Genomic DNA, 14,138 nt, shown 5'->3' on the forward strand with positions numbered 1-14,138 from the left:
CTGTAATGACCTGGAAAGTCCTGGAGTTACCGTTATGAACTCAGTGACGTCTCGTGTGAAATGTCAGGACAATAAAAAGCAGCGAAGCTACGATGGCTCATTATCTTCAGTTTTTATTCTGACACAATAAAACCTGTAAATTTATTATTGGTATTTATTTAAGAAACTGAAATCCAGGAGAAGTTGGATTATAAACAAACAAACAAACAAACAAATCCTGGATTTCTAAGTGAAAATGAGTAAAAAGTGAAAATGAGTCTTAACGTACGACTGCAAACACATCGACACTAATGGAACAATAAGTGACGACAGGAACAGGAAACGTGTTGATTGACATGTTGATATGTAACATATCTGTTGTTTTCACATGTGGTGACCTTTGACCTCAGTGACAGTATTACAGCAGCAGCTTTTTAAAGTTTGTCCTTGTGTCATTTCATCAATAAATCTTCAACACACAGACTGAAGTGTGAAGACGGTTTCAGTTTATCGTCTCTGTGAGAATCCAGACGCTCGCAGTGATGAAGCCTCACGAACAGCAGCCGTTGGTCTGCAGCCTTTCTTTGCCCCGGGTTTCGCCTCTCAGGCTGCTGCCCTCCCTTCTTAACCTGCAGACAGTGCTCAGGGTTTACAAATACCTATTAATGATTGAATCTATATTTGTATTTACAGTCAATATTCTCCTGAGAAGATGCAGGATTCAAACATCAATCAGGACGATTAGTGAAGATGCAAATCAATATTTCTGGCTCTGTGATTTAAGTAGCGTTAGTGTATTAACAGAAAAAAGACACAATAATCATTTGCATCATAATTAGTTTTTGATAGATTGATATAAATAAATATTGGATCCAGCAGGTTGTTGTTTGTCTGGTGGTCACAGATTAAAACCTAAACTGAAAACAGCAGAACTAACCTGAACCAGACCTCCCAGTTCACTTCCATTATCAGCCGCATGTAGATGGACGGAGGCCTGCGAGGGTCAAACGTTCACGGTAATGATGAGATGGGTCAGTTGGCTTTAGTGTCATTTATTATTGAATCCATTAACTGAAAGCACAGATTAATTAAAAAAGTCCTGAAAGTAGTTTTGAATTCTCCAACGTGTGTCTGGTCTGCTGCACTGAACAGAGCAGAATGTCTTCATGCACATGAATAAAAAACATCCACAAGTCTTCATTTCATTTCAGTCAGTTTTTATGTTATTTTAGTAGGAAACAGCAGAAGAAAGTCACCTCCAAGAATACAACATTAAGCACAGAGTAACAAGAGTAAACACATTTTACATGTAGACTAACAAGTTATACAGAGTTCAGAGGGAACAATAAGGTCGACTGTTGAGACGTTAATGTTTACAATCTTTATTCAGAAGGAAATATTTGTGTAAAAGTTTGAATTGTAAGAAGGACGTAGAGTTTCTGATGTATGTACAGAAAAATGATCTTCAGCCATAGTTATTAAAGGTGTTTATGGGGTTCAGTTCATTAGTAATAGTTCTGCTTATTCTTACAAGTCTTATGGTTCCCAAACAGACTTTAAAGACTGTTTAGCATCTGCTAATACAACATATATATATATATATATATATATATATATCATGAAATCATGTCTGTGAAGGTTTTAGCAGTAATCAGTAGTTTTTCAGTGTCAGCTGAAGGTGTAATTTACTCTCCAAAATAAAATCATAATGAAGAACACACAGGATCATAAAATATTAGAAAAGACATAAATAAATGTTAAATATAGATACACACACACACACACACACACACACACACACACACACACACACACACGTGACTTCCAGTAAAGAAGAAGGGAGGGGTGAGGAACAAACAGGAAGTAATGTTTAAAGTATTCAGTCAGACTCCATTTTTATATTATCCATTGTGTCAAGTATTGCAGTAAAAGAACATAAGTATTATGAGCTTGATGTAGTTAAAGTATTGCAGTAAAAGTACATAAGTATTATGAGCTTGATATGAGAGTTTTAAATATACTCAAGTATCATCAATCGTCTCTTTTTTAAGTATTATTATGATAATGTGTGTTTTAAGGAAGTGTTTTTGATAACCCTTTTTTACTTTTAGAATCTCTTTTTACTGTTTTTGATAATAATTTTATACAATGTTTTTAGATAACAAGCGTTTTTAGAAATATTGTTTGTATTATTGAGGGTGGAGACTTTCCACTGTGACCCCTCAGTGACGGTTTGTGGTTTTCAGTACGTGCTAACTGTGCAGCTCACATTGTGCCTGAGACAGGAAGTAGGAGCCTGTTTTTGTACCTAAAGACATATTGTGGCCTCTCACATCTAAAAGCTGACGTGACATTTGTTCTAACCTCCTTCACCTCTGCTCACACTGTCAAACTGTCTTGTTTCCTTATTTGGTCATTAAACTCTGAGCGTTGCTGCTTGAGTTTTAAGACACATGAAGATACGAGATGACGTACGAGTTTACCTCTAAGATGTTTTGCAAAATCTGTTAAAATCTGTTAATTTGTGTACTATGTTGATATGATGAGATTAAAGAAAACCTGCTGTTATTTAGGAGTATAAAATCTCTTGTAAGGAAGGAAGAAGGTAGATTTTCAGATTTGTTGTGACTTTGTGTTTTTCATAGTTTAGCTCCTTTTGAGAATATTATATTTTGCTTGTGTGCTGAAACAAATCTAAGTAGATTCTTTGCATCTGCTGAAAAAACAACACCCTTATCTTATTTGGACCGATCTTCCTGATCCTGTCTGAAGGCTCCCTCAGCTGAAACACAGTAAAGACCCCTTGTTCTTAACATTGTCTAAAAGGTTAAAATGTTCATTTGTTCTCTGTAGAGAGGATGCAGCCTGTGAGTGTTTACAGCAGGAACCAGAGACTAAGTCCAGGGTGAGATTACAGTCTCTCTGAGCTCTGTGTCTCTCTGCTAATACAACATATATACAGTACAGACCAAAAGTTTGGACACACCTTCTCATTCAATGAGTTTCCTTTCTTTTCATGACTATTGACATTGTAGATTCACACTGAAGGCATCAAAACTATGAATTAACACATGTGGAAATATGTACTTAACAAAAAAGTGTAAAACAACTGAAAATACGCCTTATATTCTAGTTTCTTCAAAGTAGCCACCTTTTGCTCTGATTACTGCTTTGCACACACTCTGCATTCTCTTGATGAGCTTCAAGAGGTAGTCACCTGAAATGGTTTTCACTTCACAGGTGTGCCCTGTCAGGTTTAATAAGTGGGATTTCTTGCCTTATAAATGGGGTTGGGACCATCAGTTGTGTTGTGCAGAAGTCAGGTGGATACACAGCTGATAGTCCTACTGAATAGACTGTTAGAATTTGTATTATGGCAAAAAAAAGCAGCTAAGTAAAGAAAAACGAGTGGCCATCATTACTTTAAGAACTGAAGGTCAGTCAGTCCGAAAAATTGGGAAAACTTTGAAAGTGTCCCCAAGTGCAGTCGCAAAAACCATCAAGCGCTACAAAGAAACTGGCTAACATGAGGACCGCCCCAGGAAAGGAAGACCAAGAGTCACCTCTGCTGCGGAGGATAAGTTCATCCGAGTCACCAGCCTCAGACATTGCAGGTTAACAGCAGCTCAGATTAGAGACCAGGTCAATGCCACACAGAGTTCTAGCAGCAGACACATCTCTAGAACAACTGTTAAGAGGAGACTGTGTGAATCAGGCCTTCATGGTAGAATAGCTGCTAGGAAACCACTGCTAAGGACAGGCAACAAGCAGAAGAGACTTGTTTGGGCTAAAGAACACAAGAAATGGACATTAAACCAGTGGAAATCTGTGCTTTGGTCTGATGAGTCCAAATTTGAGATCTTTGGTTCCAACCATCGTGTCTTTGTGTGACGCAGAAAAGGTGAACGGATGGACTCTACATGCCTGGTTCCCACCGTGAAGCATGGAGGAGGAGGTGTGATGGTGTGGGGGTGCTTTGCTGGTGACACTGTTGGGGATTTATTCCAAATTGAAGGCATACTGAACCAGCATGGCTACCACAGCATCTTGCAGCGGCATGCTATTCCATCCGGTTTGCATTCAGTTGGACCATCATTTATTTTTCAACAGGACAATGACCCAAAACACACCTCCAGGCTGTGTAAGGGCTATTTGACCAAGAAGGAGAGTGATGGGGTGCTGCGCCAGATGACCTGGCCTCCATAGTCACCGGACCTGAACCCAATCGAGATGGTTTGGGGTGAGCTGGACCGCAGAGTGAAGGCAAAAGGGCCAACAAGTGCTAAGCATCTCTGGGAACTCCTTCAAGACTGTTGGAAGACCATTTCTACACAGGAGGCGTTCAGGTACAGTGTTGAGCGTAGGACACCTGCATCTTTCAAGCACTCAGAGGCCAATACACAAATTTGTGTGTAGTTACGTGTGTAAAATGGAGGAAAATGGACTTGACAGCACTGTGAAAAAACATAAGAAAACCCAGAAATCTAATGATGAAATAGTGAAAATGTGCATTTGAATGTAGGACTAAACTGTCATTAAAGACAGACCCCCCCCCCCCCCCCCCCCCCCCCCGAAGAACACCTCAACACAACCCTTTCAAAAATATTGTTTCCAGTGCCCCCCAAATAATGATAGTAAAGATAGTACCAGCACTAGTACTGGTAATAGAAACCTTGTTTAATTACTGATGTGTTTTGGTTACAATAATAACCTACAACTAAGACTGTTATATGTATTATTACTGATAAAGAACAAAATAATGATGTCTAAAAAAGATTTTTTTTTCTTTTTGTTTATCGAGTTTGTATATATTTTAAATAATATTATATAATATATATTGTTTGTATATTGAAGTGAGGAATTGGACAGGAAGTCTGACAGTTGTTGCTGTCAGAGGAACACTGGTGATGCAGCCTGAGTGTTACAGTATTATGATCATTATTTCACTGTCAGAGGGTCTAGTTTAGTCTCCCTGTGGACTGTAGATGCAGATTTATCTGTTTGACTTCATCTGATGACACAGAACACACGTTTACTGTAAAATAACTGTTTGTAGTACGATGAGGAAGTCTGTGTGTCTGTTTGTACCTAACAGTGCGTGAACAGTCAGTAAACTTTTCATAAAGCTCTTAAATTAAATTCACACTCGCACTTAAAGCTGTAAGTGATTCTAGAAAAATAATTCATTCAATTTAATTAAACTCAAAAAGCTCAATAATTGTTCTTTTAATATGTTTTATTCAATTCTGACAGTTATTACAGACAATTATTAACAGTAAATACCTACCTAAAAAGGAAATATACATTATATAATGTTTATTGTATTTTACTTTATTTCTTTGTTTGATTTCTTTTATTAAGGCATTTTAAATCTTCCACGGTACTGCAATACACCACACATGTGTGATGTAGAGGGGAGGAGACAATCAGTCATCAGACTTCATTTTACATTCCACAGAGCAAAAGGAGGAAAACAGGATGTATAAGGCAGGGTGAGTGTAAATACCACATTACTATTTATGTTCAAAGTCTCTTTTTGTGCTTCATGTTTGAGTCAAGAGACAGATCTGTGTCAAGGTGGCAGAGTTTAAAAGAAATATATGGAGGATATTTTGGGTCATAATTACAATTAAAATTAAAAGTCCAAATACAAAATTAAAAGAGATAAAATTAAAAAAGATTATTATTATTAGAGAAGAAATAATCTGACCATAATTAAACTTAAAAAGAAAAAGGAAATTAAAAAGCGCATTTAAAATGTAAAATGATAATTTGAAAATGTAGAGTGACAATGAAAAAAGTGAAATTTGAAATGCAAAAGCTTAAATGGAAAAGATAAAATTGAAAATGGCAATAGAAATAAGAAAAGGGAAACATCAACTATGAAATTGATGACTTGGTTTAATGATATTGAATGCCAACGCTTTCTAAATAAGCACATGAGTGAAAACAGGGGAATAGTGTTTATAGTTTTGGGAAATAGGCCTGCCTTGATGCCTTTTATGGCATGGGATGTTTAGTTAATGGGTCCAGTTATAGTGTGTACGCCATCACGAAAAACTGTAATTGTTCAGTTGATTAAAGTGTGTCCGAAAAATATGAAATCACAGTGTTGACATCTTCAAACGTTGTTTCCTCTTTTCTTTTCCTGGTTTCTTCATCCTCACAGTGATGTAACATGACACACTGCTGCAGTTCAAATAGAGAGAAGTCACAGTTAAGAACCACACAGATGTTTATCTGAAGTCTGTTTGTTGGATTTAAACCAGAGTCAAAGTTTATCTTTGTGATGGCTGGAAAACACACATGGTTGTAGTTGAAGTAATGTAAACTAATAAGAAGCTACTAACTTGATAGTTAGGACTGGGCTCCTCGATTCTGATGGGTCACCTGTCACATTGACTGGAAACCAGCGGATGAGCGGTTGTGTGGAGGAAGAGAACAAATCAGAGTCTCCAGTATCCACCTGTGTGTCCAAACATCATCCTCGGGACTTCAGTGATGAAGCTGGACCCTCAGACATAAAGTAAGAGACAATTCAGTTCAGTAATTTACCTTAATGTGAGCAGGAACTTTTGCATTGTTTAATTATAAGTTTAACTAAAAAGGGAACTTAATCTTCCCTTAGAGGACATTCTCTGGGTGATGTGTATTTGGCCAAAAATTGGAGTGTAAATATTAATACTGTTGGGCTATGTTTGTGCTTTGGGACACACAACAAATCCAGATTAATCTCCACTTCATGTAAATTAACTCATAGCTGGATTGGAAAGTCCAGATGATGATAACAGCTTGGTGGTTATGTGAAATCACCAGTTATCTTTAGTGAAGAGATATAGTCTGATTATTTGAACTCTCTTCATAAGACAGCCCAGATAACTGCTGTGTTTGTGTTTATTCCTACAGGATGGAGGGCAGACAAAACAGCGCGGCACCTGACAGGCATAAAGAATGTGAGTGTTGAGACTGTGACCAGTTCAACATGTGATTGTGATGTGATAAAATACAAGTCTAAAGAAAACTAGTTGAGATTGAGTCTGTGGATCCCTGTGAAGTCTGTTTCTGACTAAGCTCCGCCCACCAGTTTTTATTCCACTTTGAATGCACCATGGTGCGTTCTCTCACTTACCAGAGATTCAGTGTGAAAGCCTGAGCCCTGAGTTAAAACAACACAGGAGGCTGTGTTGGTGGGGCATGTTGTTAAGGTACAGGTGAGACAGGAAATACCATCCAGGAAGTCCAATCATGCGTTTGAAAGTTTATCAGACGCCAAAACGCTGCACAGCAGCTTGTAATACTCAGACAGGATATACATCTCTGGAAACTTACCATGGTGGAAACAATTTTATCTTTCGTCATGAGGTACACCGTAGAAATACGGTGTTCACATTACAAAGGAATCCACCAGGAATGCGTGTTTGCATGTAAGTGATTTGTCAACATGATGATGATGTCACATTGGCAGGGAATTTGACTCAGTGTGTAAATAATTAAGAGTGCAAAGGTAAAAAGGAAGAGTTAAGTTAAAATACTGTAAATAAAAGGTTTGGTGGTTTGGTTCACAAATAAGTTACTTAAAAATACCCCCAAATGTCTTGATTTTCTAACTCTCATTTTTTCATCTACTGTGTGTTTGCTGAAATGACTTTTTGTGTTTTTTTTTCGGAGTCAGGTCAAGCCGTAGTTCATCATTTCCATCCCAGCTGCTCTGCTCAAAGTGGAGGCAATGTGGTCGCTCCATCCATCATTGGCTCTAAAGTTGGCAACATAAGCATCAATATCATCTCAACTGCCCAAGGTAGATATATAAATGGAGTGAGTAAATTGAAATTGGTTTGGGCTCTCCTGAGGTTTTCTTCTTTTGCAGGGTCTGTCACTTCTTCAAAAGAAGCATCAAACTATAACACTGCAGACTGTAGTGCTCTACAGCCCCAAAGTGAGTCCTTTTTACTTCCCCTTACTTCCATCATATTTGGATACAGCGTTCATGTTTCAAAGGAATCCACCAGGAATGTGTGTTTGCATGTATGTATGTGATTTTTCCACACAGCTTCTTACTGGATGACGTCACATTTTGTTGCGGCAAAAGTTGAGCCAGGTTCAACTTTTCGCTGGACATATCTGCGTTGTGTTTCTGGAGCTAGCAGCTAACTGCTTTAGCTTCTGGAGCTAACCAGCAGTGGAGCTAAATATGTAAAGTTTGTCCTGAGGATGGTGCTAGAGGAAAATAAAAAGGGTTCATCATCTGGGGAGCATGAATATGTTCATTAACTGGTGCTTCACATTAACAGGGAAATATGATATTATATAATATCTTGTATATTAGTGGAATCTTTCACCTGATAGTTGCACTAGAGAAAAATATTGAGATCCTCTGGGACCGTGAATAACCATTCCAGAAAGAAATGACATATTAAAGCAATAGAGTGTGTAACTTATCTAGAAATTAGGATATTTAAATACATTTTCTTTAACACTGGTCCATAGCATGATGTATTGGGACAGAAACAGATTAGAAAACATTCAAAAAATTGGTCCTTTTCCACAGCATTTTTCCAGGTTTAGAGTTGTGGTGGTAAAAGGGGAACAAAACAACCCAAATATCATTTTCTCCTGTTCATTTCAGGCCAGACTGCCCATTAAATTTTGATGTTTCTTTAACCACCACTTTAACCACTTTAACCAACTCTAATAATGAATCAAAGATCCACTTCTGGATTTATCATGCAGCCTTCAGACAATGTCACAGAATTATGAGAGGTTCAATTTAAGAAAGCAAAAAAAAATCTATCTGGCATGCTTTGAGAATAAGGTCGGTGTAGAGAAGAAACACACAGATTTACAGTAACCAGGTTACTACTGTGAATGTTAACACTTTCCCCAATTACTCACGTAACCTGGTTTCTCTGAGTAACCTGTTTACGGAAGTGCATGTAAACACACTGATAGATGTTCAAATCTATATTTTTCTTCTCTTTCAGCAGATGGTGATCTGCAGAAGGACCTGTGAACTCGTGACTGAAGGAACTGATGAAGCAGAAAGAGATACCTTCTTCAAAGCAATCTACACTGAGCTCTACATCACACAGGGAAAGAGTAAAGAGGTTAATACCCAACATGAGGTGTGGCAGCTTGAGACAGCTTCCAAGATGACCCCCTATGACACTCCAATCAAGTGCCACGACATCTTTAAAGTCTTATCTGACCACCAGAAACACATCAGAGTCATTCTGACGAACGGCGTCGCTGGCATTGGAAAAACCTTCTCAGTTCAGAAGTTCACTCTGGACTGGGCAGAGGGCTCGAAAAACCAAGATGTCAGTCTGGTGATTCCACTTTCGTTCAGGAAGCTGAACTTGATCAAAGATGAGCAGTACAGTCTTCTCATGCTGATCCATGAATTCCATCCAACATTACAGAAGATCACAGCAGAAAAGCTCGATGACTGGAAAGTTTTGTTCATCTTTGACGGCCTGGATGAAAGCAGACTTTCACTGGATTTCAACCACAGGAAGGTCGTGTCTGATGTCACACAGAGGTCATCAGTCAACGTGCTGTTGACAAACCTCATCAAGGGGAATCTGCTTCCCTCAGCTCTCATCTGGATAACTTCCCGACCTGCAGCAGCCAATCAGATCCCTCGAACATGTGTTGACAGGGTAACAGAAATACGAGGCTTCACTGACACTCAGAAGGAGGAGTACTTCAGGAGGAGATTCAGTGATGAATAGCTGTCCAGTAGAATCATCTCACACATCAAGACATCCAGGAGCCTCCACATCATGTGTTACATCCCAGTCTTCTGCTGGATCATTGCTACAGTTCTGGCGCAGATGTTGACTACAGACCAGAGAGGAGATCTGCCCAAGACCCTGACTGACCTGTACTCACTCCTCCTGCTGGTTCAGACAAAGAGGAAGAAACACAAATATGATGAAGGACATGAGACGAGTCCACAGAAGCTGACAGAGGCTGACAGGGATTTTCTTCTGAAGCTGGGGAGGCTGGCGTTTAAACATCTGAAGAAAGGAAACATCATCTTTTACAAAGAAGACCTGGAGCAGTGTGGTCTTGATGTCACAGAGACCATGTTGTTATCAGGATTTTGTACAGAGATCTTCATCAGTGAGAATGTGATCTTCAAGGAAACAGTCTACTGCTTTGTTCATCTGAGCGTTCAGGAGTTTCTGGCTGCAGTCTACATGTACCACTGTTACACCAGCAGGAAGACAGAGGCACTGAAGGGCTTCCTGGAAGATAATTATTATTTTAATGGTTTTAATGATAGTTTTAATTTTCGTTATCATTATCATTACCCATCTCTGGATATCTTCCTGAAGGATGCCATGGAGAAATCTCTCAGAAGTGAAAATGGCCACCTGGACCTGTTTGTTCGCTTCCTTCATGGCCTCTCCCTGGAGTCCAACCAGAGTCTCTTAGGAGGCCTGCTGGATCGGACAGAGAACAGTCCAGAAATTACCCGGCGAGTCATTAACAACCTCAAGGAGATAAACACTTGTTATATCTCTCCTGACAGAAGCATCTTCCACTGTTTGATGGAGATGAACGACCACTCAGTACATCAGGAGATCCAAGAGTTCCTGAAGTCAGAGAACAGATCAAAGAAGGAACTCTCTGTGATCCACTGCTCAGCTCTGGCCTACATGCTGCAGATGTCAGAGGAGGTTCTGGATGAGTTTGACCCGCAGAAGTACAACACATCAGAGGAGGGACGACTGAGACTGATCCCAGCTGTGAGGAACTGCAGAAAGGCTGTGTAAGTCCAGATGTGATTAGCATTATAAATCAGTGTAAGTTCAAATATAAAAAATGTATAATATTCTTAATATTGGTAAAACAGTGCTCTACTTGTTTATAGACAAAATAATATGTCAGTTGTATTTAGTCACAGATGCTCTTGAGCTGTTTCTGCTAACCCAGTCAATTTGATCTCTCAAAGTCAAACTTGATCAACAATAATTCCCAGGAATATTGTAGTTGACACTTGAGGCATCTCAACAGACTCAATTGTGATTTTAGATAAATCTTTAGATTATGATTTTTTGCCACTGAAAATGATAAAGTTAGATTTTTTTTTTTACATCAAATATAATTTATTTAATCTGAACCATGTAGCGCAGGCAAGCCAACATTAGCATACTCAATCAGTGAACTGAAATTTGAATGGGCGAGAACTAGGGTTATGTCATTCATTATGGGAGAAAGGATATTTGAGACATTAGACAAATCATTCATTCATTCATTCATTCATAACCTTTATTTAATCTCAAGTGTTATTGAGGTTACCTACATTTACAATGCTATTGAGTTAATAATATCACCATTAATAACAATAAGATAGTAAAACATACACACACAATACATAATAGTTGGTAAAAACAGGTTATTAAATCAATTAAAACAATTACAAGTTGAAATACAGTGATACTGGATCATGGTTTTAAATTGGCCAGTAGATACAAGTGTATCAAGCCTCAGGATGTGCTTAAGTTTATTCCAGGTGCTTGGGGCACAAGAACTAAAAGCCAACCCTAACCCTTTCAGAAAAGACATGTGGAACCTGGAGCATAAGCCAATCATTAGAACATGTAGGATAAGGACCAAGGCTCCAGATCACTAACAATGTAATGTAGGGTGGTAGTTTCCCAAGAAGAGCCTTGTAGATAAATAGATATCAATGCATGTTGCATTTTTCAGACAGAGAAGACCAGCTGACCTTGTTATAGGATAAAATGATGAGTATGATAACTATCACTTGTAATAAATCTGAGGACTAATAGTAACAATATATATACAGTACTGTGCAAAAGTTTTAGGCACTTTAGATCAATCAATCAATCAATCATTTTTTATTTATATAGCACCAAATCACAACAAAAGTCATCTCAGGGCATTTTTCACATAGAGCAGGTTGAGACCGTTCTCTTTAATTTACAGAGACCCAACAATTCCCCAATGAGCAAGCACTTGGTGATGTTAGATGTTTTGATACTTATCCACAATGCAATACCATCAAAAAGGCATCTGATCGGTCCCAAAATTTATTCTGCAGCATTGACAATGACCCCAAACATATAGCCAGAGTCATAAAGAACTATCTTCATCGACAAGAAGAACAAGGAGTCCTGCAGCTGATGGTACGGCCCCCACAGAGCCCTGATCTCAACATCATAGAGTCAGTGTGGGATTACATGAAGAGGCAGAAGCAAATGAGACATCTAAATCCACAAAAGAACTGTGGCAATTTCTCCAAGATGCAGGAACAACTGACCTGCCAAGTACCTTGAAAACCTGTGTGCAGGTGTACTGAGGAGAATTGGCGCTATTTTAAAGGAAAAGCATGGTCACACCAAATATTGATTTGATTTAGGTCTGCACTTTGTATAAAGTTGATAAATAAAAACAATTTATAGTATTCTTTTTGTGAGCATCCTCGCTCAACTTTTGGTGCCTAAAACTTTTGCACAGTAATGTATATTAACAAGAATAACAATAATAAACTAGAATAGCAATCCACATTTTAGGTAATAATGTTAATGTAAGCGAAAGAGGAATTGACTTATGGTACATGATAGAGATGGAAAGCAACTTTGTACATGGGAGCAATGAGGAGCACTGTAGTGAACAGGTATCGAACACACAACCTTGTCATCTAAGGTGAATCTGATCAGAGAACAGTGTTCTAAACCACTGAGCCAACAGACATTCACAAAAATGAAAGGAAAAAATCTCCATTTTGATGAGGACAATGTATTTGTCTCAAACTAGAGCTTGAAACCCAGAAATTTGTACATCATTAGTGAAAGCAAGACTAGTTTAACATGAGAATGAATGATATGTGTAAAAAGTGTTTGAAGGAAGAGAGAATCTGTAAGTTTAAGAAACTGGAGTGAGAGGAGACACATCCTGCAGACTGTATTGCAGTCAATGAGAGCATGACAGCGACTCTCTATCAATTTAGGTTCAGATCTCAAAAATTATAAGTACTATGTGAAATGTACTTACATTTTGAGAGAGAGGAGGCTTGTGGCAACATACTGAGACAAGATATGTGCTTGATGAGTTAAAATTGTGGGAGTGACAGAAGTTTAGAAAAACATTTATGGTCTAAAATTATCTGTGCTCTCCACTGTGCCTGATCACATGACACACTGGTGAGACCGGAAAAAGTCTTCAAAACCCCTGACTTTGGGCTTAAATTGCTGAAAAACTACAAAAGATATCACTAAACAATCTGATAACTTTGAAAGTTCAAAGTTTTGTGAACATTTTACAGTTTGAATGGCGTCTGTGCGATAAGGGACTTCCGAGCAGTTGAGTGTCAAAGTGACCAAGGTTCCAACTCAGTTGGACGGTTCGTCCCATAGACTGCCATTATAAATTTTAATGTTTTAAAAAATTATATAAAATCACTGAAACATGTTACATTTCAGAAAAATACAAGCACACATCTGCTGAATGAGTTGCACAGATTGACAGTTGAATGTTTTTTATAGCACAAAGTATGCAGCAGTTGGACCGCAGCAAAAAACGTACAGAAGACGGAATAAGAATAAAGAGTGAGAAGAATAATGTGTGATTGCTTCCAGTTTTAGCAAAAACTAAATAAAAACAGAAAAATGTGTGTGTGTCTGTGAGTGCATGAGTGCATGCATGTGATTGTGGGGGATATTGGTTTAAAGAAAAGCAGTTACAAAACAGCAGTTAAATGTTCTTTTAAGCATCTTTTGTTATTTTAAACAGGAACAGTTTTTTGCTAGGTGGGAAAAGTCATTCCATAATTTGGTACCCCTAAGTCTTATTGAAAATTGACCTCTGCAAGTGAGAAATTTAGGAGGATGAAGATTAACGAGTTGAGTAAGAATCCAGAAACCAGTCACATGTATTTATATCAAAGCCATTACTGTAAAGTCTTTGCAGAAGGAGAGTATGATCAACTGTGTCAAAAACTTTTGAAAGATCAACAAAAAGAGCAGTGTTTCTTTATATCCAGGCCAGATACTATATAATTTATGACTAGTGTGGTGGCTGTAATAGTGCTATGCTTTACATATATATTAATATAGATAAGGAATAATAATGGTCTAAGAATGGACCCCCATGGAACCCCACAGAGTAGCCTGGCTTTGTTGGAATAG

General features: G+C 38.2%; 1 long non-coding RNA gene and 1 pseudogene across 1 annotated transcript; one reads left to right on the top strand and one right to left on the bottom strand.

The window, feature by feature from the left end:
- Positions 1-157: 157 nt before the first annotated feature.
- Positions 158-1,563, bottom strand: LOC122972299. The gene is made up of 2 exons (XR_006399707.1): positions 917-1,563; positions 158-608 (listed from the first exon to the last, which is right to left on the bottom strand). It is a non-coding gene; the product is annotated as an uncharacterized LOC122972299 (long non-coding RNA).
- Positions 1,564-8,963: 7,400 nt separating this feature from the next.
- The window catches only part of LOC122972975, a 35,589-nt pseudogene continuing 30,414 nt past the window's right edge, over positions 8,964-14,138 (top strand).

Source organism: Thunnus albacares, chromosome 21, assembly GCF_914725855.1.
Source record: "Thunnus albacares chromosome 21, fThuAlb1.1, whole genome shotgun sequence".
Taxonomy (NCBI): domain Eukaryota; kingdom Metazoa; phylum Chordata; class Actinopteri; order Scombriformes; family Scombridae; genus Thunnus; species Thunnus albacares.